The 25,499-nt window shown below is 37.6% G+C and overlaps 1 protein-coding gene across 1 annotated transcript in view; it reads left to right on the top strand.

The window, feature by feature from the left end:
* Positions 1-9,414: 9,414 nt before the first annotated feature.
* LOC131507505 (UDP-glucuronosyltransferase 2A2-like) overlaps positions 9,415-25,499 on the top strand; it is a 49,213-nt gene continuing 33,128 nt past the window's right edge. Inside the window, exon 1 of the mRNA XM_058722373.1 lies at positions 9,415-9,540. The gene's annotated coding sequence lies outside the window, so the exon portion shown is untranslated. The remainder of the gene's footprint in view (positions 9,541-25,499) is intronic.

Genomic DNA, 25,499 nt, shown 5'->3' with positions numbered 1-25,499 from the left:
GGATAGGAATCTTATGAATTTAATTTATAGTAATACAGGTCATCTAATAGTTTTGCCTCTTTCCGTGACCCTAAATCTTACATTTTGTGTTTCCCTTTCAGTTTTTTCTGTCTCTTGTGTGGCATCTGAAAGACTGTTCAGTCCTACTAACGGTACTCAGGGTGTAACAGGTCAGTAAATTATTGTTCTAGATTTGACTTCCACTGATGCCACTGAAAGGAATTTTATTTTTAAATTATATGGCCAGAACACAGGAGGCTACAGTTAGCCTCTCAAAGTTTCCAGGGGACTCTGATTTGAAATGTAAGCTTAGTTTTTGGCTGGAAATATTGGATCACTTGGCACATAACTGGCTTATAGAATGCAAACATGCCTACTTCCCAGTTCATTTGTGGTGGTATTTCAGAAGTGTATGAGAATCGTGGTACAAATTAAGACTTAAGTGGTTTTTATGGGAACATTCTCTAGATGAAGTATTTTTTGTCTATTTAACTTGAGAGAGTTTTTAACTGAGATCTGTGGAGATAGAATGTTACTGGGATTAATTTTCAGCTCACAGTACTTAATGTGTGTTTTTTTTTTAATTTTTGTGTTTTCAAACTTTAAACGCATATAAAATATGTACTGTATACAGACTTTCTTTGGGGGATTTTGGGTATGATTAAATCCCATTTTTGTCATATCTTATTTCAAAATCACACCCATGTCCTGTGTAGAAAACCTCATGCAAAAGTGGGCTATTCTCATACTTTGCAAGCAGACATCTTTAGAAACATACATTACCTTTAGTATAGCAGCTGTCTGTTACCACTGCCATGAGGACACACATTTGAAGAGTTTGAGAACAGATTCACTGACTCCTTTTATTAATAAATTTTAAATAACGGTTATGGTGAACGTTACTGGTTTCCTGTATGGCTCCGTTCTTGTATTTATCCTAACAGTTCTTGAACTATCACTGAAGTATCCCCCCCCCCCCCCCCCATGTGGTTCAGAAATAACTGGCTCTGCCTTGTATTCGTTTTTTTCCCACAGGAACTCCTAAATCAGTCTGGGCATGGCATTCCTTTTTCCCAAGACTTGGTTTAGAACTGAGCAGTTTACCATACATATGCCGATGAATGCTGTGAGAGTTTTTCTGAGGATTTCTGGAAAAGAGATTTACTTGCTCTTAGGAAAGAGACAGTAGAATAGATACTTTTTCACCTTAGGGGACTAAATTATGTGACAAGCCTGAAGTTGTTAGAACTATTTTGTCAGCTTCAGGAAACTGGTTTAAGATAAATCCAACAAACAAGACAAAGCCAGAAATATCTTGCATGATAGAATAGAACTTTTTTTTTTTAATGTTTGTTTATTTTTGAGAGAGAGTGTGTGCGAGCGGGAGGGGGGCAGTGAGAGAGAGGAAGACAGAAGATCTGAAGCAGGCTGTGCGTTGACAGAGATCCTGATGTGGAGGTCGAACTCAGGAACCGTGAGATCATGACCTGAGCTGAAGTCGGACAGTTTACCGACTGTGCCACCCAGGCCCCCCATAGAATAGAACTTTCTTTAATCTTTGAGGAAATTTTTTTTTTCCACTGGACCTTGACCTAAAGATCCTTTATTTTTTATTTTTTAATTTTTTATTTTTTAAGTTTATTTTTGACAGAGACAGAGCGTGAGCGGGGGAGGGGCAGAGAGAGGGAGACACAGAATCAGAAGCAAGCTCCAGGCTCTGAGCTGTCAGCACAGATACTGATGCGGGGCTTGAACTCGCGGACCGCAAGATCATGACCTGAGCCGAAGTCGGATGCTCAACCGACTGAGCCACCCAGGCTCCCCCTAAAGATCCTTTAAACATGATCAGAGACTTACAGAAACAAAAACTATTTGGGAAGAGATCATCTGAATAAAGTAGAGGGTGAGGGTGCAGGATTAATAGGGACAAATAGATTTTGTTAAAGTACATTTCTGCTCGTTTAGAAATCACACAGGGATAGGTTTTATGACTGGACTCATGAGACCCAAGCGTGGATGGGGGCAGAAAGGTGCTCAGAGCACATTGGAGTTGCATAGTAAAAAATAAGGTAAAGGAGGAAAAGCAAAAGAGAGCTTTTATGATGTCACATTTAATTCTCACATCATCTCTGGTAGGTGCCTCAGACTTTATTGCCAGCATGCAATAAAGTCAGGCTTTGAGCCTCATTGTTTTAACTCAGTAGCCCACAATCTTATTTTTAAAAATTTATTGAGGTAAATTGACATATATTAGTTTCAAGTATGCAACATAGTGATTTGTCATTCGTGTGTATTGCGAAATGGTTACCACCAAAGTCTAGTCACTGGCACTTTACAAAGTTAATACATTGTTAGTAACTATATTCCCCATGCTATACATTGTATCTCCATGACTACTTTTACAACTGGACCTTTGTACTTCTTTTGTTTTTAAGTTTATTTTTATTTATTTTGAGAGAGAGGGGCAGAGAGAGGAGAGAGAGAGAATGTCAAGCAGGCTCTGCACCAAATCTCAAGCCGGCTCCTCAAGGAGCCAGTTTTAGGGCTTGAACCCATGAACCATGAGATCATGACCTGAGCCGAAGTCAAGAGTTGGACATTGTTTTTTGTACTTCTTAATTGCCTTCACCCCTGTCATCTCCCACCTTCACCCCCTTCACCTCTGGCAACCACCAATCTGTTTCCTGCATCTGTGAGTCTAGGTTTTGTTTGATTGTTTTTTTAGATTCCACATATAAGTGAAATCCTGTAGTATTTGTCCTTTTCTGTTAGACTTGTTTCACTTAGCATAATACATTCAAGGTTTCTCCATGTTGTTGCAAATGACAAGATAAATATTCCTTTTATGGCGGAGTAGTAGGCCTTTCTGTGTGTGTATATCATATCTTCATCTGTTTATCTTTGATTGATACTTGGGTTGTTTCCATATCTTGACTATTGTGAATAATGCTTCAGCGAAAATGGGGGTGCATATATATATCTTTGAACTGGTATTTTCGTTTTATTTGGATAGATACCCAGTAATGGAATTGCTAGGTCACATGGTAGCTATATAATTTTTTGAGGAACCTCTACACTGTTTTCCGCAATGGCTATGACCAATTTACATTCCCACCAACAGTCACAAGGGTTCTTTTTTCTCCATATCCTAACCAACACTTACTATTGCTTGTCTTTTTTGATAATAGTCATTCTAACAGGCGTGACTAATATCTTGTGGTTCTGATCATTAGTGATGTTAGTACTTTTTCATGTACCTGTTGCCTACCTGTATGCCTTTTTTGGGAAAATGTCTGTTCAGATCTTTTGCTCATTTTTAAATTAGATTGTTTGTTTTTGTTGTTGTTGTTTTGTTTGGTTTTTTGGAGAGAGAAAGTGTGATCAGGGGAGAGGGGCAGCGGGAGAGAGAATCCCAAGCGGTCTGGTTCCATGCTCAGCATGGCGCCCAATGTAGGGCTCAACCCCGGAACACTGAGATGATAACCTGAGCCAACGTCAAGAGTCAGACCCTCAACCAACTGGCCATCCAGGAGCTCTGTATGAATTCTTTATTTGGATATTAGCCCTTTATCAGATACATGATTTCTTTCTACTTGCTGTACGTAGAGATACTTTCTACTATTCTGTATGTTGACTTTGCATCTTGTTGATGGTTTCCTTTCTGTGCAGAGGCTTTTTACTTTGGTATAGTCCCACTTGTTTATTTTTGCTTTTGTTGCCTTTCCTTTTAGAGTCCTATCAAAAAATCATCACCAAGACCAATGTCAAGGAGCTTGCCACCTGTGTTTTCTTTTAGGAGTTCTATCGTTTCAGGTCTTAAGTTCAGGTCTTTAATCCATTTTGACTTAACTTGTGTATTATGTAAAATAGTGATTTTAGTTTCATTCTTTTATATGTGGCTGTCCAGTTTCCCCAGCATCATTTATTGAAGAGACTGTTCTTTCCTCATTGTGTATTCTTGGCTTCTCTGTTGTAAATTAATTGACCATATATGCATGGGTTTATTTCTGAATTCTGGATTGTGTTCCATTATTCTGTGTTTTTTTTGTTTTTGTTTTTTTTTAATGCCAGTACCTTACAATTTTAATTATTATAGCTTTGTAATGTAGTTTGAAATCAGGGAGTTGATGCCTCCAGGTTTGTTCTTGTTTCTCAAGATTGCTCTGACTGTTCAGGGTCTTTTGTGTTTCCATATAAATTTTATGATTATTTTTCTATTTCTGTGATAAATGTCATTGCAATTTTGGTAAGAATTGCATTGAGTCTAAGCACTGCTTTGGGTAGTGTGGACATTTTAACAGTTCCCATCTGTGAGTACAGAATATCTTTCCCATTTATTTGGATCTTCAGTTTCTTTCAGCAGTGTCTATAGTGTTCAGTAGACTGCTCTTTCATTTCCTTGGTTAAATTTATTGCTAGGTATTTTATTCTGTTTGATGCATTGTAAATGCGATTGTTTTCTTAATTTCTCTTTCTGGTAGTTCATTATTAGTGTATATAAATGCAACAGATTTCTTTATATTGATTTTGTATACTTTTCACTGAATTTATTAGTTTTAACAGTTCCCTGAGAACATCTCCATAGGCCTTTAGAAGTGTGCCAGACCAGAAGCCTAGCCCTCAGGCCAAAGCTCCTATGTACATAGGCTTCTTTCTCGGAAAGTCCACAGATGTCTTTCCGTCTGCTATCTGTGCAGTACTATGGGGACTGGAATCTGCTAACAACCACCTTCCCAGTTATTTTAGTCCCATGGTACCCAGGAATGCAAGCCCCACAGGCCTCCCAGGGCCAAGTGAGCCAGGGGTTTCACCTGAGTTGCAGCTGTAAAATCAGATGCGAAAACAGATGTAAAAACCGGGGCACCAGATGAATGTACAAACTTCCCTCTGGGAGATACTGGCACTCTGGGGAGTGGTAGAGGGAGAGTGTGAAGATGACAAGAAGAGAGGGAGGAAAATGTCAAAAGTGGATCCCAGCAGACTCCATCCCCTGAGAGATCCCCAAAAGCCCCTGCCCTTCTGGCCAGTGCTTTTAAGGTCAGCAAATGAATCTCTTTCACATAAGGTCTGGTACCTTTTCTCAGATGGCTGCTTCTGTGCTTTGTGGCTGTTTCTGCGCTAGGCCCTGTGGTGAGTGAGTCTGCACATAAGTCCTTTAAGAACCGTTTCTAGTTCGTTACAGTCCTTTGAGGCTTGTGGACGGGAGTCCCATTAGCTTTCAAGGCATATGTTTTGGGGGTCTTAAAAGTTGGTGTGTCTAATTTGGGGGACTAACCCTTTGCTTCTCAGGAAGAAGCTTCAGGGTTGTGCATTCCCTCCCAGTTGTGGTTCACTGCACTGGGGGTGGGGCTTATGGCGAGCTTGGGTCTTAGGGTCTGCACTCTGCCTTAATGTTGCTTCTTTCTCTTCTGCCCAATGTGAAGGAGTTACTCAGGTAGTTTTCAGGTCTCTCTCGGAGGAAATCATTGCATATGTAGCCGTAGACTTGGTTTGTCTGTGGGAGGAGGCCAATTCAGGATCTTTTCTGTATCACTGTCTTGAACTATCTCCTATAAAAACACTTCTGTCTAGTTTTCTTAGAGCTTCCCTTAAAAAATGGTGAACAAATATGAACTAGTGCAGATTTTCAAAGTATGTTCAATATAGCATATCTGTAAATTTACATTAATTGAATTTAACAACATATTAAACATTTTCAGTGGGACACTTTGGGAGAAAAGGACAATCTCTGCCCTCAAGGAGATTAAATCTTTTTTTTTTTTAATTTTTTTTTTAATGTTTATTCATTTTTGAGAGAGAGAGACAGAATGAGCCGGGGAGGAGCAGAGAGAGAGGGAGACACAGAATCCAAAGCAGCCTCCAGGTTCTGGGCTGTCAGCACAGAGTCCGACCAGGGGCTCGAACCTACCAATGGTGATATCATGACCTGAGCCAAAGTCGGACACTCAACTGACTGAGCCAGCCACCCAGGCGCCCCGAGATTAAATCTTATATGGAGATAAAGTACATAAGCAAGAAGAATATGAGTATAAATTCAGATGATGAAGCAGGATTGTTTGGGGAAAATGGGTGAGATTTAGAAATGCTACATGTAAGGTGGAGTGTTGGAACATGGGAGAGGACTATAGTTGAAAGTGTATTCAAAAGCTATGTGAGAGCTAGATTGCCAGGAATTATTTGCTGGGAATGGTTTTTTTATGTAAAGCAATAACTGTAGAAAAAGTACTGTAATTATCTCTTGAAATTATAAGAGTAGTGCATGCCCCTTGAACAAATACTAAATTAAAATACATAAAATGGGAGTCTCACTTTCCAGTCGAATCTCATTTCCATGGGTGGTGTGTTATCAGTTTGTTATTTATTATTCCAGGCTTTTTTTCCCCTATATTTCTGTAATCATCTGTATACTTATGTTTTAAGATTATTGTGTTAGAAAATAATAAATACTTCTGTAGATAGCTTCTTTGCACTCAACAGTATATCATGAACATACTTCTGAGTTAGTGCATATTGACTGCCTTTTTTCTTTAAAAAAAAATTTTTTTTTTTTTTTAATTTTATTTTAGAAAATGAGAGAGGAGCGAGTGGGGGAGAGGGGAAAAGAGAGAGACAGAATCCTAAGCAGGGGCCATGCTCAGCATGGAGTCCGACTCAGGACTTGATCCTACTACCCTGGGATCATGACCGAGCTGAAATCAAAAGTCAGACGCTCAACTGACTGAGCCACCCAGCCATCCCTTTTTCTTTTTAGTAGCTTCATATTTTCTAGTGTATAGATGAACCAAAACGTCTTTATTTACTTATCTTTGGGCAGAGAACTTCTAAATGTTGCTATTGCATCTGTGCTGTAATGGATATTCTTGCACATATATTTTATTTTTTTTCCAACGTTTTTTTTTTATTTATTTTTGGGACAGAGAGAGACAGAGCATGAACGGGGGAGGGGCAGAGAGAGAGGGAGACACAGAATCGGAAACAGGCTCCAGGCTCCGAGCCATCGGCCCAGAGCCTGATGCGGGGCTCGAACTCCCGGACCGCGAGATCGTGACCTGGCTGAAGTCGGACGCTCAACCGACTGCGCCACCCAGGCGCCCCAATATATTTTAACACTTATACTATTTTTCATAAAATACTGAATGATACAATTTGGTCAGTTTACATTTTCGTAGGTATTGTCAAGTCATTCTCCAAATAGTTGTACAGTTTACACAGTCTCTGAGACTTGCCCATTTACTATATTTTCTTATCGGTACTGGAAAATATAGAGCCATTAAATTCCTGCCATTCTAGCAAGAGAAAAACACTATTTTCATTTTTGTATTAATTTGTATTTCTATAATTATAAGTTTGAGCATCTTTTCATAATTCATTTAACCATTTATATTTCTTTTTGTGGCAATTGTCTTTTTGCAGTCTCTGCTCATATATTTATGAGTTTACTTTTTTATTATGCTTTATGCATATGAATAATACACATGAATATTAATGGTTTGTGGTATGTATTCTCTACCAATGATAGGCTTTCTGTTTGTTTATGGTATCTTCCTTCATATAAATGTTTAAAATCTTCCATATAGTTAAATATGTAAGTAGTTTAGAGTTCTTGATTTTCTACTGCTTTCGTCTCAAGTTTTTACATTTTTTTAAATTTTTTTTTTTTTTAATTTTTTTTTTTTATTTATTTTTGGGACAGAGAGAGGCAGAGCATGAATGGGGGAGGGGCAGAGAGAGAGGGAGACACAGAATCGGAAACAGGCTCCAGGCTCCGAGCCATCAGCCCAGAGCCTGACGCGGGGCTCGAACTCACGGACCGCGAGATCGTGACCTGGCTGAAGTCAGACGCTTAACCGACTGCGCCACCCAGGCGCCCCTACATTTTTTTAAATTTTAAAGTTTTGGGTTTTTTTGTTTTTTGCATTTAAAGATGTAATATTCAATTTGAAATTTGTTTTTGTGAGAATATGGTATTGAGATCTCACTGCACAATTGTTCCAACATGATTTATCATTGAGAAATCATCCTTTATTTTGTGTTTCTGTTTATTGTGGCAAATTCTACAATACCTTATGATTGATTTTTTTTCTCAGGAAATATTTAGATTTTTAAAAAATTTTTTTTTTTTTTTTTAACGTTTTATTTATTTTTGAGACAGGGAGAGACAGAGCATGAACAGGGGAGGGTCAGAGAGAGGGAGACACAGAATCCGAAACAGGCTCCAGGCTCTGAGCTGTCAGCACAGAGCCTGACGTGGGGCTTGAACTTACGGACTGTGAGATCATGACCTGAGCCGAAGTCAGCTGCTTAACCAACTGAGCCACCCAGGTGCCCCAACATTTAGATTTTTAATACTGATCTTATATTTGGTTATCCTAGAGAATTTAAAATAATCTGTGATAATTTTTTATTTGTTGTGTTTGATTTTCTTCAATACCACATTGCTCACAAATGATGACAAATTCTCCTCCTGTGTTCCAAATTTTATTTTTTTACATAATTTTCTTATTGGCTAGGACTTCCAGTACCATAGTGAATAGTTCAGATTAACAACTAAACATTCTTGTCCAGTACTTCAAGGATAATATTTCACTGCGGAAAGGAAAAAAATAAACACAACTTAGCAAAATCCTGGGAATTTATAATTGTGATTAGATAGATCAAATGGTATATATGGGCTTATTGAAAAAGAAGTGGGGCATCTGGGTGGCTCAGTTGGCTAAGCCTGACTTCAGCTCAGGTTATGATCTCTCATGGTTCGTGGGTTTGAGCCCCTTATGGGGCTCTGTGCTGACAGCTCAGAGCCTGGAACCTGCTTCGGATTTTGTGTCTCCTTCTCTCCTCGCCCCTCTCCCACTCACTCTCTGTCTCTCTTTCTCAAAAACATAAAAAAAACATTAAAAAAAAGAAAAAGAAGTATCTTCTGACAATCTGCCTTATTTAACCATTTCAGTTTTGGTTTTTACTGATGGTTATCACATCTCTAGATAATGGTATGTAGCTATTTGAAGATTTATAAAGTTTAGGGGTGCCTGGGTGGCTAAGTCGGTTAAATGTCTGGCTCTTGGTTTCAGCTCAAGTCATGACCTCTCGGTTCATGGGTTCAGGCCCTAAGTCCAGCTCTGGATGCGCTGACAGTGCGGAGCCTGCTTGGGATTCGCTCTCTCTGCCCTTCCCTTGCTTGCTTACTGGGGCACTCTTTCAAAATAAACAAACTTAAAAAGAAAAACAAAAAGACTTCTAAAGTTTAGATAATGTATGTGTGTTGAATAAATTTACCTAACCCTTGTAAAACTTTTTACTTCCTTTCAAATCCTTCCAGTTTTTTAGTCTCAGTTTCTCCACTGAGAAACTGCAACCACTGTTTTGTTTTGTTTTGTTTTGTTTTGTTTTGTTTTGTTTTTTTAAGAGACAGTGTCACTTGTGTCTTCATTTTTAAGATCAGGACATTGGTTCTTCTATCCATCCACCTACCTCTCTACCTCCATTTACCTCCTGCCTTTACCTAACTACTCTAAAATACGCTGCTGCTTTTACATTTTCAAGGTTAGTGACATTTGTATTGCTTTGTAAGCATAAAGTTTCTGTCTTTATAGTTTGATTCTTAACAGTCAATAAATACAGTTTTCTTTGCTTTGTATATTGCAACTATTACTCCAAAGCCAAATAATACCGTTTACTTCTTTACATGTTCCATGTTGTGACACCCATGCTACTGAATGGTTAACATTCCTAGGGTAAATTTTAATTGGATTTCTTTTCTTTCCCTGCCCCCATCTTTCTCCCTTCTTCCTTTTTCCTCTTTCTTCACCTCTTTTCTTCCTCCTCCTCCTCAGTACCCCCACCCCATAATTTTCTTCATCATGTCCTCACTTTTTTCCAGTTTCTCAGTCGTCTTTTTCACTCATTTTTAACTAAGTCTTCTGCGAGCCATGTGTCATCCTTTTCCAACTTGATGGTGCCTACACTTGGCACAGCAGTTCCTCTGTGAGTCCACCGTTCGGTGGTTCCAGTTTCTTTTTTGTTCCTTGGTTTAGAGTTTTGTTTTATTGAAGTAAATTCACATAACTGCCTGAGAAAGTATAATAGTCATTAGTGCTGTATAGCATGTATTTTTCTCCCCTGCACGCACCGCCCAACTTCTAGGCACACTGTAGGTTTGTATAGTTCTGCTGCCTAAAAGTTAACTTGCTTTCAAGTATAACTATTCAGTGAAAAGCCTCTTTTCCTGTCTGAGAGTCACTAGAAGTGTTCCAGATAGTGGCAGTTCTGTCAGTCTGGTTTCTAGAATGAGGGTTATTTGACACAGAACTCTCAATATAACTGCAGTGGACATATAACATGAGAGAGAAATACACCTTTATTGGTTTAAGCCTGGAAGAGTTTTGAGTGATTATTGCAGCATAACCTAGTATATCCTGACGGACGTCAGAAAGATATGAGTGTAACTCCTAAAATATTTCAAATCGTATTATTTTCTGAATACTTGATAGTTAATTTGGAGAGATGTAAACTGCTGTATTAAACATCCATTTCCTTCTGGAATATAAAGACATTGTTATGTTGTCCTCTTGCATTTCTTGTTGCTGATGATATGCTGATGGCAGTGCAATTCCTGTTCCTTCGCTGGTCATCAGAATTTTCCTCCTCTCAAATCTTTTAGGATCTTCCATTTATCCTCGTTTAAAGTTTCATAGTAATGAATATTTTATGCATCCAGCTTGGCTCTCCATTGGCTGTTTCGTTTTGAAGATTACATACATGTCTGTGTTCTGGAAAACTTCATTGCGTTGGTTTGCTAATAATTTGCTGCTTTTTATTTTCTCAGTTCTTTCTTTCTTCATTTGATCTTAGTTGGACCTCTACTTTATTAATAACTCACTTTATCTCATTTTTCACATTTGCTGTCATCTTTGTTTTTTGTTTATATATTCTAAGAGATTTCCAACATACCTTTTGTTTTCACCTATTTCAATTTCAGCCACTGTGTTTTTTTCTCTTCTAAGAATGTGTCTCTTAGCTTAGTTACCCCAGAAAGCTGCAGTTAAGAAAAGGACTTGCATGTTAGTGTTTTGTTTCTAGAACTGATTCCATGAAATAGGAGTGTAGGACAAGGAAAGTGACATAAGGAAGGAGGGAAAGTCAGTACCAGGGTATGTTACCAGCCTGGTCAGTACTGTGGAGAGTTGGTTTCTATCCTCCTGGGACCATTTCAGGTGGTATGTAGAATGCTTCTTAGATTAATTAGGCCACCTAAAAAATAGTAGAGGAAGGAGAGAATGTATTATTGGCTCTTGTCCCCCATTTGTCAAGGTTGGTGTAAGGTGCCAGTAACTCTCTGCCGTATTTGGATGCATGTGGTCAACATAGCTGCTCATAGACGTCCCACAGTAACATCAGAGAAACTCTGGGGCAGAAAGCAAGATTGTTCAGGACCACTGGCTAGTGTCTGGTTATCTCTTTAAGGAAGCTGGTTTGACTATGGCAGTGGCTGAAGGATGGTTGGGGAGTAGAAAGCAGTGGAGAGGTGAGGTAGGGCAAAATGAGTGATAACTATAGTCCACATTTTGCAATGCGCATATCCCTTGGTGCCCTCTATTGAGTACAGTTAGTTACAGTGTTTTCAATATGGTGGTCAAGTTCATTCCCCTTTACCAAAGGGAATTAGTGGGAACAGGGTTTGGTCCTAGCTACTGCAGCTGGCCCTGAAGGAATAATAAAGTATCTATCATCCTCTTCCCCTTTTACAAATTTCTTGTTTCCTTCTCTCTGGGCCTGCAGTTTGGCTGTTCTGAGCTATTAGTCTGATGGGATGACATGAGCCTTCATCCCCAAGTTACCTTAGCATTCTTCGATCATGGTTGCTGCAGGTAAACTCGTAAGAGTTATCATTAGGCAATGATTTCTACCACTCTGAATTTTAGGCACTCCTCTACATCTCCTGGGTCTTGGAAAAATCTGTTTTTCCTACCATGTAACTGTGATCCTAATCAGGGTAATTGTCAAAGTTAGTTGTTCCCACTAATAATAACTATTTTCTTTGCCCATTGTCCCACTGATACGAGGAGTCCAAAATGAGCAAGTCATAGCTTTAGGTGAGTGGAAACCTTACTGTGTCCTCTGATAGAAATTTCTCTACCAACCTACCCCCAGAAACAGAACCCAGAAGAATCTGGGAGATTCAGGATTTTCAGGCTTTTTCCCCTCACCCCAACTCTCCCAGGGTTTCATTCTTTTTCTGTCTAGGTCCTGACTCTCGCGCAGGAGGGCTGTTGAAGTTGTGAGTTGAGTCTCCTTTGTAGCTCTGCTACCTTTGCAATTCTAAACCTGCTTTTCTGCTGCTTCAGAAGAAAAGAGTCTAAACACTGCCAATGAGAACTTCTGACTTTGACAGCATGTTTTGATTTGATGTTTATTTAAACTGACGCTGTCATTTTTTTTACAAGGCATAGAAAACTGTTAACAAAAGCCATTTTCACTCTATATACTATTTAATTACCATTGTGTCCATACTGTCCATAAATCAGTACTTTACCATCTCCCAATTCTTTACTCCCCTGTGTGATTCATAAGTTGTTGATTTCATTGAGTTCTAGAAGTTATCACTCATGTTATAGTTATTGCTCATGTCATCAGCAATGAGATTGTTATTGCCAGTTACAAGTTAATTGTCCAATTCCCAAGTCTTATTTTGTGGCTCTGCTCTTATTTCCAGTTCTGTTACAGACTGTCTCAGTCTGTGTTCTCCTCGAAAACAGAGCTTGAAATGAGGATCAGAATGTAGTAGTTTATTTTGAGAAATCCAAGGGTTACAGGAGTAGGGAACAGGTAAAGGTAAACCAGGAAAGTCCAGAGAAAGGAGGAAAGTACAATACCAAGCTGATCATCACTGTGAACAATTGGGACTTAATCCAGCCGGGACCCGACTACCTGAAGTATAGGCGAGCACTCCTACTGAACATACTGCAATTATATACATGTGAGTGCTAGGCGAGGTTCTTCAGCAGTATGCAGTGGTGCCAAAGAAGTCATAGTGCAGAAGCTAAGAGATCTATGCTGTTAGGTTACAACTGTGCAGAAGCTCCTTGCCACAGCAAAAACTGGAGGAGAAAAATGGGCTGAAGAGATATGAGGTGGGGCATAAAAGGTGTGAAATATATGAGTCCTCCCTTTTTTCTGTTCTGTTTTACAGTATCTTATTTATATGGTGAAATATTTTGGATATCTATATTTGCTAAAACAGTTAACCTTTCATTTTTTAAAGTTATCCTTTTTCACTGTGTCCTGAGGGTCTGTGTATGTGTGTGTGTGTGTGTGTGTATGTGTGTGCGTGTGTGCGCATGCATTTTGACTCACAGGGATCTCTTTGCACCAGTGAAGGACTTGTTAACTGGCTAGTTTTTTTTTTTTTATTTGAGATTTTTATTTTTGACTGATGTTGACTTTTATGCTAAATATGTGTATATTACTAGACATTACTAAGTACTATAAATGTCAAAATGAAAAAGGCTTTACACTTGTATGTGGTACATTGATTCTGGTTACGTTATTTCATCTTGGACTGTTTATTTCATTTCCTTTAGAAGAGGACTCTTAATTTTTTTGTGGTCAGTGCGGGGGGTGGGGGGGCGGGGATTAAGGAGGGTAGAAGTGTATGGACCACAAGTGTAAGTGTCTAGAAGCTGATATGTATATATATTTTTTCCTGTACCAGTATCTAGTCGTGGATCATATGTTGCATTTAGTTATCATACCTCCTTAGTCTCTTTTAATCTGAGATAATCCTTTGGGGTGTTTGTTGTTGTTGTTTTGTTTTGTTTTTGTCTTTCTTAATTTTAACACTGTTGATGAGTTATTGGCCAGTTATTTTATAGAATGACTTTCAGCTTAGGTTTGTTGGATGTTTCTTTATGATTAAATTCCAGTTGTGCATTTTTGGCAAGAATATGACAGAAGTGATATGCTCTTTTCATTATGATTTTCATGACTCATATGATGTTAATGTATCTCATTAATGGTAAAATTAGCTCTGATCACTTGATTAAGATGATGTTTGCAGGTTTCTGCACTATAAAGTTACAATTTTTCCTTTTGAAATTAAGTATTTTGTGAGGAGATACCTTGAAACTGTGTAAATATCCTGTTTGTCATCATACTTTTGCCCTCTATTTTTAGTATCCATTAATTATTAATTGGAATTAGAACATAAGGAAGAGCTACCCCTTTCCTTTATTTATTTTTGTTTCTGTCAGTATAGATTTATGGGTATTTGATTTATCCTATGGAGTTTAGTCCAAAACTATCATTATTAATTTTTTACACTCAAATTATTCCAGATTTGATTCATCGGAGCCCTCTCCAGTTGCTCACTACCCTTTTGATGTGTTCCCATTGTTTAATGTACTTCAAGATGATTCATGCTCATCTTGTAGTTTTTCTTGCCTTGAATTAAAATCAGTCATTTGTCCAGGAAGCCGTGGTTCCTATTTTTGAGGAGTAATATACAGAAATTAAGATCTGGGTTGTAGGTGTGCTCATTGTTGCTGGGATGTTACTGTTTCTAGGCCCTTCTTAGAGTTGAGAAAAATATGTGTACAGTATAACGTTTATTGGCAGTTCAAGAGAATAGAAACATTTTGATCATTCTAATAAAAAGGCAGGAAAAAGAAAATGCAGTGAGAAAAAACATGGTAATTAAATGTTAAATTGTTACAGGTAAGTGCAAACTAGTATTTTAATGTAGTTGCTTTCATTTTCATTTAATGTATTACTTTTACATTAAGTATGAATCAAGTAAACTCATCTATTAAGAAAGATTGTTTAATCCACCTTTTATTTTTGTTTAAAATGAAAATAACTAACACAGAATGACCTTGAATTGTTTTATATATGTGTCTGTATTTAGCCAGTACTAACTGAAAATTAATGTAATGCTATTAATATCAAAGTAGAATAAAAGATGCACAGTATGAAATGTAATAAAGAAAAACATTTCTATGGATAGAAGTAATTCACTAAGAATTAACAAATAAGAAAAATTGTAAGATTTCAGTATACCTCGGAAACCAGTAAATCAAGCAAACAATAAATTAGTATGAAAATTGTTTTTGTAACAAAAGTTGAAAGTTGATTTTTTTAAAAAAAGTTCATTTTTTTATTTTGAGAGAGAGAGGGGGTGGGGCAGGGGCAGGGAGTGAGGGAGAGAAAGAATCCCAAGCAGGCTCCATGTTGTTAGTGCAAAGCCCAACGTGGGGCATGATCTTTTGACTACTAGATCAAGACCTAAGCTGATACATAGAGTCAGATGTTCAACCTACTGAGCCACCCAGGCGCTCCAGAAGTTGAGTATTTTGGCAAAACAAGTAACAAGATTCATCAGTTGAATTCGGGAGCTCAAAGGAAGTATGTACATTCTTTTCAAGTGCAGATGAAAAATTTTGTAAAATTGAACTTAGACATGGTCACAGATAAAACCTCAACAAATTCTAACATATCTATGTAAAACAACTCTTGGCTATAGTGCAAGAAAATTTTAAAAAATCATTAATTAAAAGGAATTTTCCTTCTCCCAAACATGTACATTAAGAGTTCTATTCAGTGTAGTGGACTGAGTTGATTTTAACGGACTCCATGCTTTTCCACTTCTGCTTCAATCGCATGCATATACATCCTGAAGAAAAGACAACATAGAACAACATACACAGCCAAGTATGAAACCACGAAAGGATATCCACCGATTGTTAGGTTTAATAAAAGGAAATTCCATGAATAGATGCTTGTAGGAAGTATAAAAAAGTGGTTTTGGGGGAGAATAAAAAAAACTTTTGGGGCGCCTGGGTGGCTCAGTTGGTTAAGCGTCCGACTTTGGCTCAGGTCAAGATCTCACAGTTCGTGAGTTCGAGCCCCGCGTCAGGCTCTATGCTAACAGCTCAGAGCCTGGAGCCTGCTTCACATTCTGTGTCTCCCTCTCTCTCTGCCCCTTCCTTGCTCATGCTGTGTCTCTCTCTGTCTCAAAAATAAACATTAAAAAAAAGATTAAAAACATTTTTTTAAAAAGGTAAGTGCCTTAACAATAGGCATCAAAATTTACACTATCTGTAGAGTGCAGTGACTTCAGGCTAAAAAAGTTAAATTATAATGAAATTGGTGATCACGTTAAGCTGCAGCAAAGGAGGTCAGAAAAAAACATTCTGAATGGATGCTTTCACAATCCAGGACATGTGCAGTGAGTGTTTGCAGAGATCAGTACCTATTGAAGATTAATTCATGAAAACCACATGAGATAACAACTATACAAAATAGGATGATTTGCACCTAAAGATTGTAGACAGAGAAAAAAAGTGTTTAGACATGAAAGGGTAAGTTAATATAAGAATGGAATGAGTTGAGAAAGATATATAAAATAACCATTCCAAAATTCTAGAAATCAGAAATTCATTTATTATATGAAATTTAATATTATATGAAGTGAAACTGAACTGAATGGATGAATAGAAGAGCGAACAAGATCAGCTGTAGATGGAATTAGTGAATTTTCTGTTTTCCTGACTGAACCTTGACTGACAGAGCCCCCTAGACCTAAAGACTCTAGGAATTTACAGTAAACTGATTAAAATATAGGTGTTACGGGGCGCCTGGGTGGCTCAGTCGGTGGAGCGTCCGACTTCGGCTCAGGTCGTGATCTCGCGGTTTGTGGGTTCGAGCCCCGCGTCGGGCTCTGTGCTGACGGCTCAGAGCCTGGAGCCTGCTTCGGATTCTGTGTCTCCCTCTCTCTCTGACCCTCCCCCGTTCATGCTCTGTCTCTCTCTGTCTCAAAAGTAAATAAACGTTAAAAAAAATTTAAAAAAAAATAAATAAATAAAAAAAAAATAAATAAAATAGAGGTGTTACATGCTGACCGCCTACATTAGAGCTCTGATGGTTACCTGTTGTACTTCTAAGGCTTTTTTGTTTCTAATTGTTCTCCTGGCATTGATCACCTATCCTATATTTTATTGAAGCATCTGGGATTGATTTCAGTGTCTTTGCCTCAATTAGAAAATTTTTTTTAAATAATTTTTTTAATGTTTTATTTATTGTTGAGAGACAGCACAAGTGGGGGAAGGGCAGAGCAAGACAGAGACAGAGGATCTGAAGTGGGCTCTGCACTGACAGCAGTGAGCCTGATGTGGGGCTCGAACTCAGCCATGAGATCATGACCTAAGCCAAAGTCCGACACTCAGTAGACCGAGCCGCCCTCATTTTTTTTTTTTTTTTTATTTAAAAAAAAAAAAAAATTTTTTTTAACGTTTATTTATTTTTGAGACAGAGAGAGACAGAGCATGAACCGGGGAGGGTCAGAGAGAGGGAGACACAGAATCAGAAGCAGGCTCCAGGCTCTGAGCCATCAGCCCAGAGCCCGACGCGGGGCTCGAACTCACGGACCGTTAGATCATGACCCGAGCTGAAGTCGGCCACTTAAACAACTGAGCCACCCAGGCGCCCCTCATTTTTTTTTTTTTTTTTAAGAAAGAGAGAGAGAGATTGCACAAGTGGGGGAGAGAGAGAGAAAGAATGAGAATCTTAAGCAGGCTCCACACTCAGTGCGTGGAGCTCCCTGATGTGGTGCTTGATCACACAACCCTGGGATTATGACCTGAGCCAAAACAGAGTCAGACAGTAAATTAACTGAGCGACCCAGGTGTCCCCTTGCCCCAGTTTTTATTTCATTCCATTCTGACTCTCAAAACCTGCATGTCCTCATTATGATTGATCAGTCATAGCTCCAAAGTTCATCTCTGACTTAGTATTTCTAATTGTTGCTAGTTTATGTGATCTTATTTTTGATCGTATAATCAATCTTTGTTTTTTTTGCCACTCTGGGCCCTGTCATCCATGACCCCAGAATTCTATATTTTTTAGATTAAGTTTACCCTTTGCAACTTGTCTTCACCAAAGAAGAGTCAGTAGAAAAAACACCACAGTAGACAATGTGTGCAGTACGTGCAAACAACAATAAACCTGAAGAGACAAAAAACATACAAAAAGATGGCCAATTAAACCCAATAAACTGCATTTCCATATGTTTTGCATTGGTAAAATAAATATCCACCATAGGAGAAGCACCAAATAACTGGCTACTCTAGAGCTGGTCTGATGGCTCTTTCAACAGATTGGTGATGGGTGCAGAGATGAAGGTTTACACATGGCCTAACAGAATGACTCCCTCTAACTATGACTGGGCTACTACTACTGATAGAAAGAATCTAGCCTGCTCGTATGTCTACTTGGATTATACTTCTGGAGATCAATGGGGCTGAAGATTCGGTGGGCCTCCTTCATGCTTATCTTTGTCAGGGCTTCATATAACCCCCATTTCACAGACTTCACTTTAAAATTATTCATCTGAGTTGTATCATGGTGCAGTACCCAAAGGTACAGAATCTTTGGGATGCTAAAAAATGAGAAATTTGAAATATCTGCGTGCCAGTTTTCAGTTTGTGTCTCAGCTTCAGATTCAGCTTTGTGATCTTGAATCTGGACCCTGTAAACATTTCTTCTTTGCTAACTGGATAAATGTCAAGCTTCACCAGTAGAGGTCCCTGGAGTGACTTTTATTATTATCTGGTAATTTTTGTGAATATTATTGGATTTTAAGAACATATATTTTTAAAAATGTACTTAAAAATTCTAAAGATACTTTTAAAAATATAAGAAATTTTAATATTTGTATTACTTATTTGTATTACTTATCCTTTAATAGATACTGCAGTCTATATGGAAATTAAAACTCCTACACAGTTCCTGATGTAGATGGACCCATCTTCCCTGTGTTATTTTCAAGATTAACTTCATAATCACTTGATTTTTGTCTTTGACCTCTATGTTGCTTACAAAATTCTGACTGTAAGCTGTATATTTGAAATAAACAGTATTAACACAGAGATTATAAAGATGAAAAAGTTATATCAATCCTGTCATTCTGTGTAACCGCTTGGAGTTTTTGTGTTTAAATCTTTTTGGACAACGTAGACATTTGAAAGCTGTTAGGATTGATCTTGAAGAAACAACCACATGGATAGTATTGTAGTTTTTGCAATGTATAATGGGATTTTTGTGACTGTTCAGTGTATCTTTATGTTTACGTCTTTTCCTAACTCTATGTATATATATTGCTTTATGTGAAACTGCAAAATTAAAGTGAATAGAGGATTCTTTGATCATGTGTAATTGGACATAGGTTTATGTATCTGATTATATGGTCTAAGAATTGCAAAGATCAATTTTTTTTAGAATAAAACTATTTATTACATTTTAATATAGTCAAAACACATGTTTAAAAATTACACAATTAAAAACATTTTTAATTTCTGATTGCAATTATAACAATGACATAAAATTATTTTATTATTAAAGTGATTTTTGGTAATAACATTATACACTGTATGATGAATATATTGTTAAAACTTTACCTTGTATACCAAATATACTACCTAACCCATTTTCTGTTATTTTTGGTGTGGTTTACAGGTATTATTTTCAGCGTAGATTTTACTTAAATTCCATGTTTTTAAGCCACTGTAGTCAACTTATAAAAATTACTTATCAAGCTAAAATACAGTGGAATAAAATTACACTTAAAGTAATTTAATTCCCTTAACACAAATTATTAATATGTATGCAAATATAAAGAATAGGTGCTTAACTCAAGGACAATGTAAATAAAAGCAATTTTGCTTGTGCTTTAGGTTTGCTTTATATTCAAGTCCTTTGGGAATACTGCCAGAAATGCTGTTTCCCACAAGGGTTACAACACTTAGGAGAAAATAATTACAGTTAATTTAGATTTTGACTGTTCGCACTTTTATTTTTATTTGAACAAAACTGTTGGTAAAGCCTTCTATTTAACCATTATTTTAGATTTATAAAACTGGATCTTTTAGAAATTATGTTATGTTAAAGGCATCCAAATCGGTCTATAAAATACTAGCTTATCTTCTTACCAGAGAAGGCTCCAAGGAAGCCTGTTATTATTAAATACCTTTCTGGTATTTAATTTCTAAGTGATTAAAGCTTTGAAAATTGTTGTTGGAGAGCAGAAAACATTAAAATATTTTCAGTTTCACTGATGCTTTTATCCACATTTACATCCAGCACTTAGATACATTATGATATGCACAGTTATCACAGGGACAGTTTGCATTATTTATGTGGCTTTTAGTTTATAATGAGGTTAATTATGCACAAATGCATAATATATGCAGGAATGTAGGTGCATTTGCAACAATGCTGACTATACCTCATTTCCACCTGAAAGACAATGACAAGTGTTATGAAGTAAAAAGAAAAATCTAAGAGAAAGTACTTCTACTTGAAACAGAAAACACTTAACATACGGTGTTCTATACATAATCTGAATTTTTAATGAGATATTCGTATTCATGTAGTTTCTCAACAATCTGTAAGCAAACTCTAACATCCAGTATGTTTTAAAGTACCTGTCATTTCCATAAGAGCAAAAAGGCCTGAGAAAAAAATGTTGGGTATTATACCATGAATGAGGCATTATAGAGGGGGCCTTGAAATTATGTCTACTAGAGTGGGGGGAAATCTTTTCACACACTATTTCTCAATTATAGTAGTTACTTTGCAACAAAAAACCATATTTTTATATTTTTTAATTTTATTAAAAAAAATTTTTTTTTTTAACATTTATTTATTTTTGAGACAGAGCATGAATGGGGGAGGGTCAGAGAGATAGAGGGAGACACAGAATCCGAAACAGGCTCCATCTTCTGAGCTGTCAGCACAGAGCCTGATGCGTGGCTCCAACTCACGGACCGCGAGATCGTGACCTGAGCCGAAGTCGGACGCTTAACCCACTGAGCCACCCAGGCGCCCCTAATTTTATTTTTTAAAATTTACATCCAAATTAGCATATAGTACAACAGTGATTTCAGAGTAGATTCCTTAGTGCCCCTTAGCCATTTAGCCCATTCCCCCTCCCGCAACCCCTCCAGTAACCCTCTGTTTGTTCTCCATATTTTTGAGTCTTTTCTGTTTTGTCCCCCTCCCTGTTTTTATATTATTTTTTTCCCCTCCCTTATGTTCATCTGTTTTGTTTCTTAAAGTCCTCATATGAGTGAAGTCATATGATTTTTGTCTTTCTCTGACTAATTTCACTTAGCATAATACTCTCCAGTTCCATCCATGCAGTTGCAAATGGCAAGATTTCATTCATTTTGAGCCGAGTAATACTCCATTGTATATGTATATATATATATGTATATATGTGTATATATATATGTATATATGTGTATATATATGTATATATGTGTATATGTGTATATATGTGTATATGTATATATGTGTGTGTATATATATATATGTATGTGTGTGTGTGTATATATATATATATGTATATATATACCAACTCTTCTTTATCCATTCATCCATCGATGGACATTTGGGCTCTTTGCATACTTTGGCTATTGTTGATAGTGCTGCTGTGAACATTGGGGTGCCCCTTCGAAACAGCACCCCTGTATCCCTTGGATAAATAACTAGTAGTGCAATTGCTGGGTCATAGGATAGTTCTGTAATTTTTTTTTTTTATTTTTTTTTAACGTTTTATTTATTTTTGAGACAGAGAGAGACACAGCATGAACGGGGGAGGGGCAGAGAGAGAGGGAGACACAGAATCGGAAGCAAGCTCCAGGCTCTGAGCCATCAGCCCAGAGCCCGACGCGGGGCTCAAACTCGCGGACTGCGAGATCGTGACCTGAGCTGAAGTCGGACACTTAACCGACTGAGCCACCCAGGCGCCCCAGTTCTATAATTTTTTGAGAAACCTCCATACTGTTTTCCAGAGTGGCTATGCCACTTTGCCTTCCCACCAGCAGTGCAAAAGAGATCCTCTTTCTCAGCATCCTCACCAACATCTGTTGTTGCCTGAGATGTTAATGTTAGCCATTCTGACAGGTATGAGGTGGTATCTCATCGTGATTTTGGTTTGTATTTCACTGATGAGTGATGTTGAGCATTTTTTCATGTGTCAGTTGGCCATCTGGATGTCTTCTTTGGAGAAGTGCTATTCATGTCTTTTGCCCATTTCTTCACTGGATTATTTGTTTTTTGGGTGTTGAGGTTGATAAGTTCTTTATAGATTTTGGATACTAACCCTTTATCTGATATGTCATTTGCAAATATCTTCTCCCATTCTGTCAGTTGCCTTTTAGTTTTGCTGATTGTTTCCTTTGCTGTGCAGAAGCTTTTTATTTTGATGAGGTCCCAGTAGTTCATTTTTGCTTTTGTTTCCCTTGCCTCCGGAGACGTGTTGAGGAAGAAGTTGCTGCGACCAAGGTCAAAGAGGTTTTTGCCTGCTTTCTCCTGGAGGATTTTGATGGCTTCTTGTCTTACATTGAGGTCTTTCACCCATTTTGAGTTTATTTTTGTGTATGGTGTAAGAAAGTGGTCCAGGTTTATTCTTCTGCATGTCGCTGTCCAGTTTTCCCAGCACCACTTGCTGAAGAGACTGTCTTTATTCCATTGGATATTCTTTCCTTCTTTGTCAAAGATCAGTTGCCCATACATTTGTGGGTCCATTTCTGGGTTCTCTATTCTGTTTTGTTGGTCTGAGTGTCTGTTTTTGTGCCAGTACCATACTGTCTTGATGAATACAGCTTTGTAGTATAGCTTGAAGTCTGGGATTGTGATGCCTCCTGCTTTGGTTTTCTTTTTCAAGACTGCTTGGGCTATTCGGGGTCTTTTCTGGTTCCATACAAATTTTAGGATTATTTGTTCTAGCTCTGTGAAGAATTCTGGTGTTACTTTCATAGGGATTGCGTTGAATATGTAGATTGCTTTGGGTAGTATCGACATTTTAACAATGTTTGTTCTTCCTATCTAGGAGCATGGAATCTTTTTCCTTTTTTTGTGTGTGTCTTCAATTTCTTTCATAAGCTTTCTATAGTTTTCAGTGTATAGATTTTTCACCCCTTTGGTTAGATTTATTCCTAGGTATTTTATGGGTTTTGGTGCAACTGTAAATGGGATTGATTCCTGGATTTCTCTTTCTGTTGCTTCATGGTTCGTGAATAGGAATGCAACCGATTTCTGTGCTTTGATTTTATATCCTGCAACGTTGCTGAATTCATGAATCAATTCTAGCAGTTTTTTGGTGGCATCTTTTGGGTTTTCCATATAGAGTACCATATCATCTGCGAAGAGTGAAAGGTTGACCTCCTCCTGGGCGATTTGGATGCCTTTTATTTCTTTGTGTTGTCTGATTGCAGAGGCTAAGACTTCCAATACCATGTTGAATAACAGTGGCAAGAGTGGACATCACTGTCTTGTTCCTAACCTTAGGGGGAAAGCTCTCAGTTTTTCCCCATTGAGGATGATATTAGTGTTGGGTCGTTCATATATGGCTTTTATGATCTCGAGGTATGCTCCTTCTGTCCCTACTTTCTTGAGGGTTTTTATCAAGAAAGGATGCTGTATTTTGTCAAATGCTTTCTCTGCATCTATTGAGAGGGTCATATGGTTCTCGTCCTTTCTTTTATTGATGTGGTGAATCACGTTAATTGTTTTGTGGATATTGAACTAGCCCTGCATCCCAGGTATAAATCCCACTTGGTCATGGTGAATAATTTTTTTAATGTATTGTTGGATCCGGTTGGCTAATAACTTGTTGAGGATTTTTTGCATCCATGTTCATCAGGGAAATTGATCTCTAGTTCTTTTTAGTGGGGGTTTCTGTCTCCTTTTGGAATCAAGGTAATGCTGGCCTTATAGCAAGAGTTTGGAATTTTTCCTTCCATTTCTATTTTTTAGAACAGCTTCAAGAGAATAGGTGTTAACTCTTCCTTAAATGTTTGGTAGAATTCCCATGGAAAGCCATCTGGCCCTGGACTCTTGTTTTTTGGCAGATTTTTGATTACTAATTCAGTTTCCTTATTGGTTACGGGTCTGTTCAAATTTTCTATTTCTTCCTATTTCAGTTTTGGTAGTGTATCTGTTTCTAGGAATTTGTCCATTTCTTCCAGATTGTCCATTGTATTGACATATAATTGCTCATAATATTCTCTTATTGTTTGTATTTCTGCTGTGTTGTTGTGATCTCTCCTTTTTCATTCTTGATTTTATTTATTTGGGTCCTTTCCTTTTTCTTTGTGATCAAACTGGCTAGTGGTTTACCAATTTTGTTAATTCAAAGAACCAGCTTCTCGTTTCATTGATCGGTTCTGCTATTTTTTTGGTTTTGATAGCATTAATTTCTGCTGTAATCTTTATTATTTCATGTGTTCTGCTGGTTTTGGGTTTTATTTGTTGTTCTTTTTGCAGCTCCTTAAGGCGTAAGGTTAGGTTGTGTATCTGAGATCTTTCTTCCTTCTTTAGGAAGGAGGCCTGGATTGCTGTATACTTTTCTCTTATGACCGCCTGTACTGCGTCCCAGAGGTTTTGGGTTGTGGTGTTATCATTTTCATTGGCTTCCATATACTTTTTAATTTCCTCTTTAATTTCTTGGTCGGTCCATTCATACTTTAGAAGGATGTTCTTTAGTCTCCAAGTGTTTGTTACCTTTCCAAATTTTTTCTTGTTGTTGATTTCAAGTTTCAGGGTGTTGTGGTCTGAAAATATGCATGGTATGATCTCGATCTTTTTGTGCTTGCTGAGGGCTGATTTATGTCCTAGTACATGGTCTATTCTGGAGAACGTTCCATGTGCACTGGAGAAGAATGTATATTATGCTGCTTTAGGATGAAATATTCTGAATATATCTGTTAAGTCCATCTGGTCCAGTGTGTCATTCAAAGTCATTGTTTCCTTGTTGACTTTTTGATTAGATGATCTGTCCATTGCTGTGAGTGGGGTGTTGAAGTCTCCTACTATTAGGGTATTACTACTGATGAGTTTCTTTATGTTTGTGATTAATTGATGTATATCTTTGGGTGCTCTCACATTTGGTGCATAAATGTTTACAGTTGTTAGGTCTTCTTAGTTATAGAGCCCTTGATTATGATATAATGCCCTTCTGCATCTCTTGATACCGTCTTTATTTTGAAGTCTAGATTGTCTGATAGAAGTATGGCTAACTTCGGCTTTCTTTTGTTGACCATTAGCATGATAGATGGTTCTCCATCTCCTTATTTTCAATGTGAAGGTGTCTTTAGGTCTAAGGTGGGTCTCTTGTAAACAGCATATAGATGGATCTTGTTTTCTTACTGTTTTATTACCCTATGTCTTTTGGTTGAGCATTTAGTCCATTGATGTTTAGAGTGAGTACTGAAAGATATGAACTTATTGCCATTATGATGCATGTAGAGTTGGAGTTTCTGGTGGTGTTCTCTGGTCCTTTCTAATATTTGTTGCTTTTGGTGTTTATGTATGTATGTATGTATGTATGTATTTTCTATATATTTTCATCTTTTCTCCCTTTAGAGAGTCTCCCTTAAAATTTTTTGCAGGGCTGGTTTAGTGGTCACAAACTCCTTTAATTTTTGTTTGGGAAACTTTTTATCTCC

Source organism: Neofelis nebulosa, chromosome 3, assembly GCF_028018385.1.
Source record: "Neofelis nebulosa isolate mNeoNeb1 chromosome 3, mNeoNeb1.pri, whole genome shotgun sequence".
In the NCBI taxonomy this organism is placed as follows: domain Eukaryota; kingdom Metazoa; phylum Chordata; class Mammalia; order Carnivora; family Felidae; genus Neofelis; species Neofelis nebulosa.
Note: the sequence above shows the minus strand (reverse complement) of the source record. Positions and strands in the feature narration are given on the sequence as shown.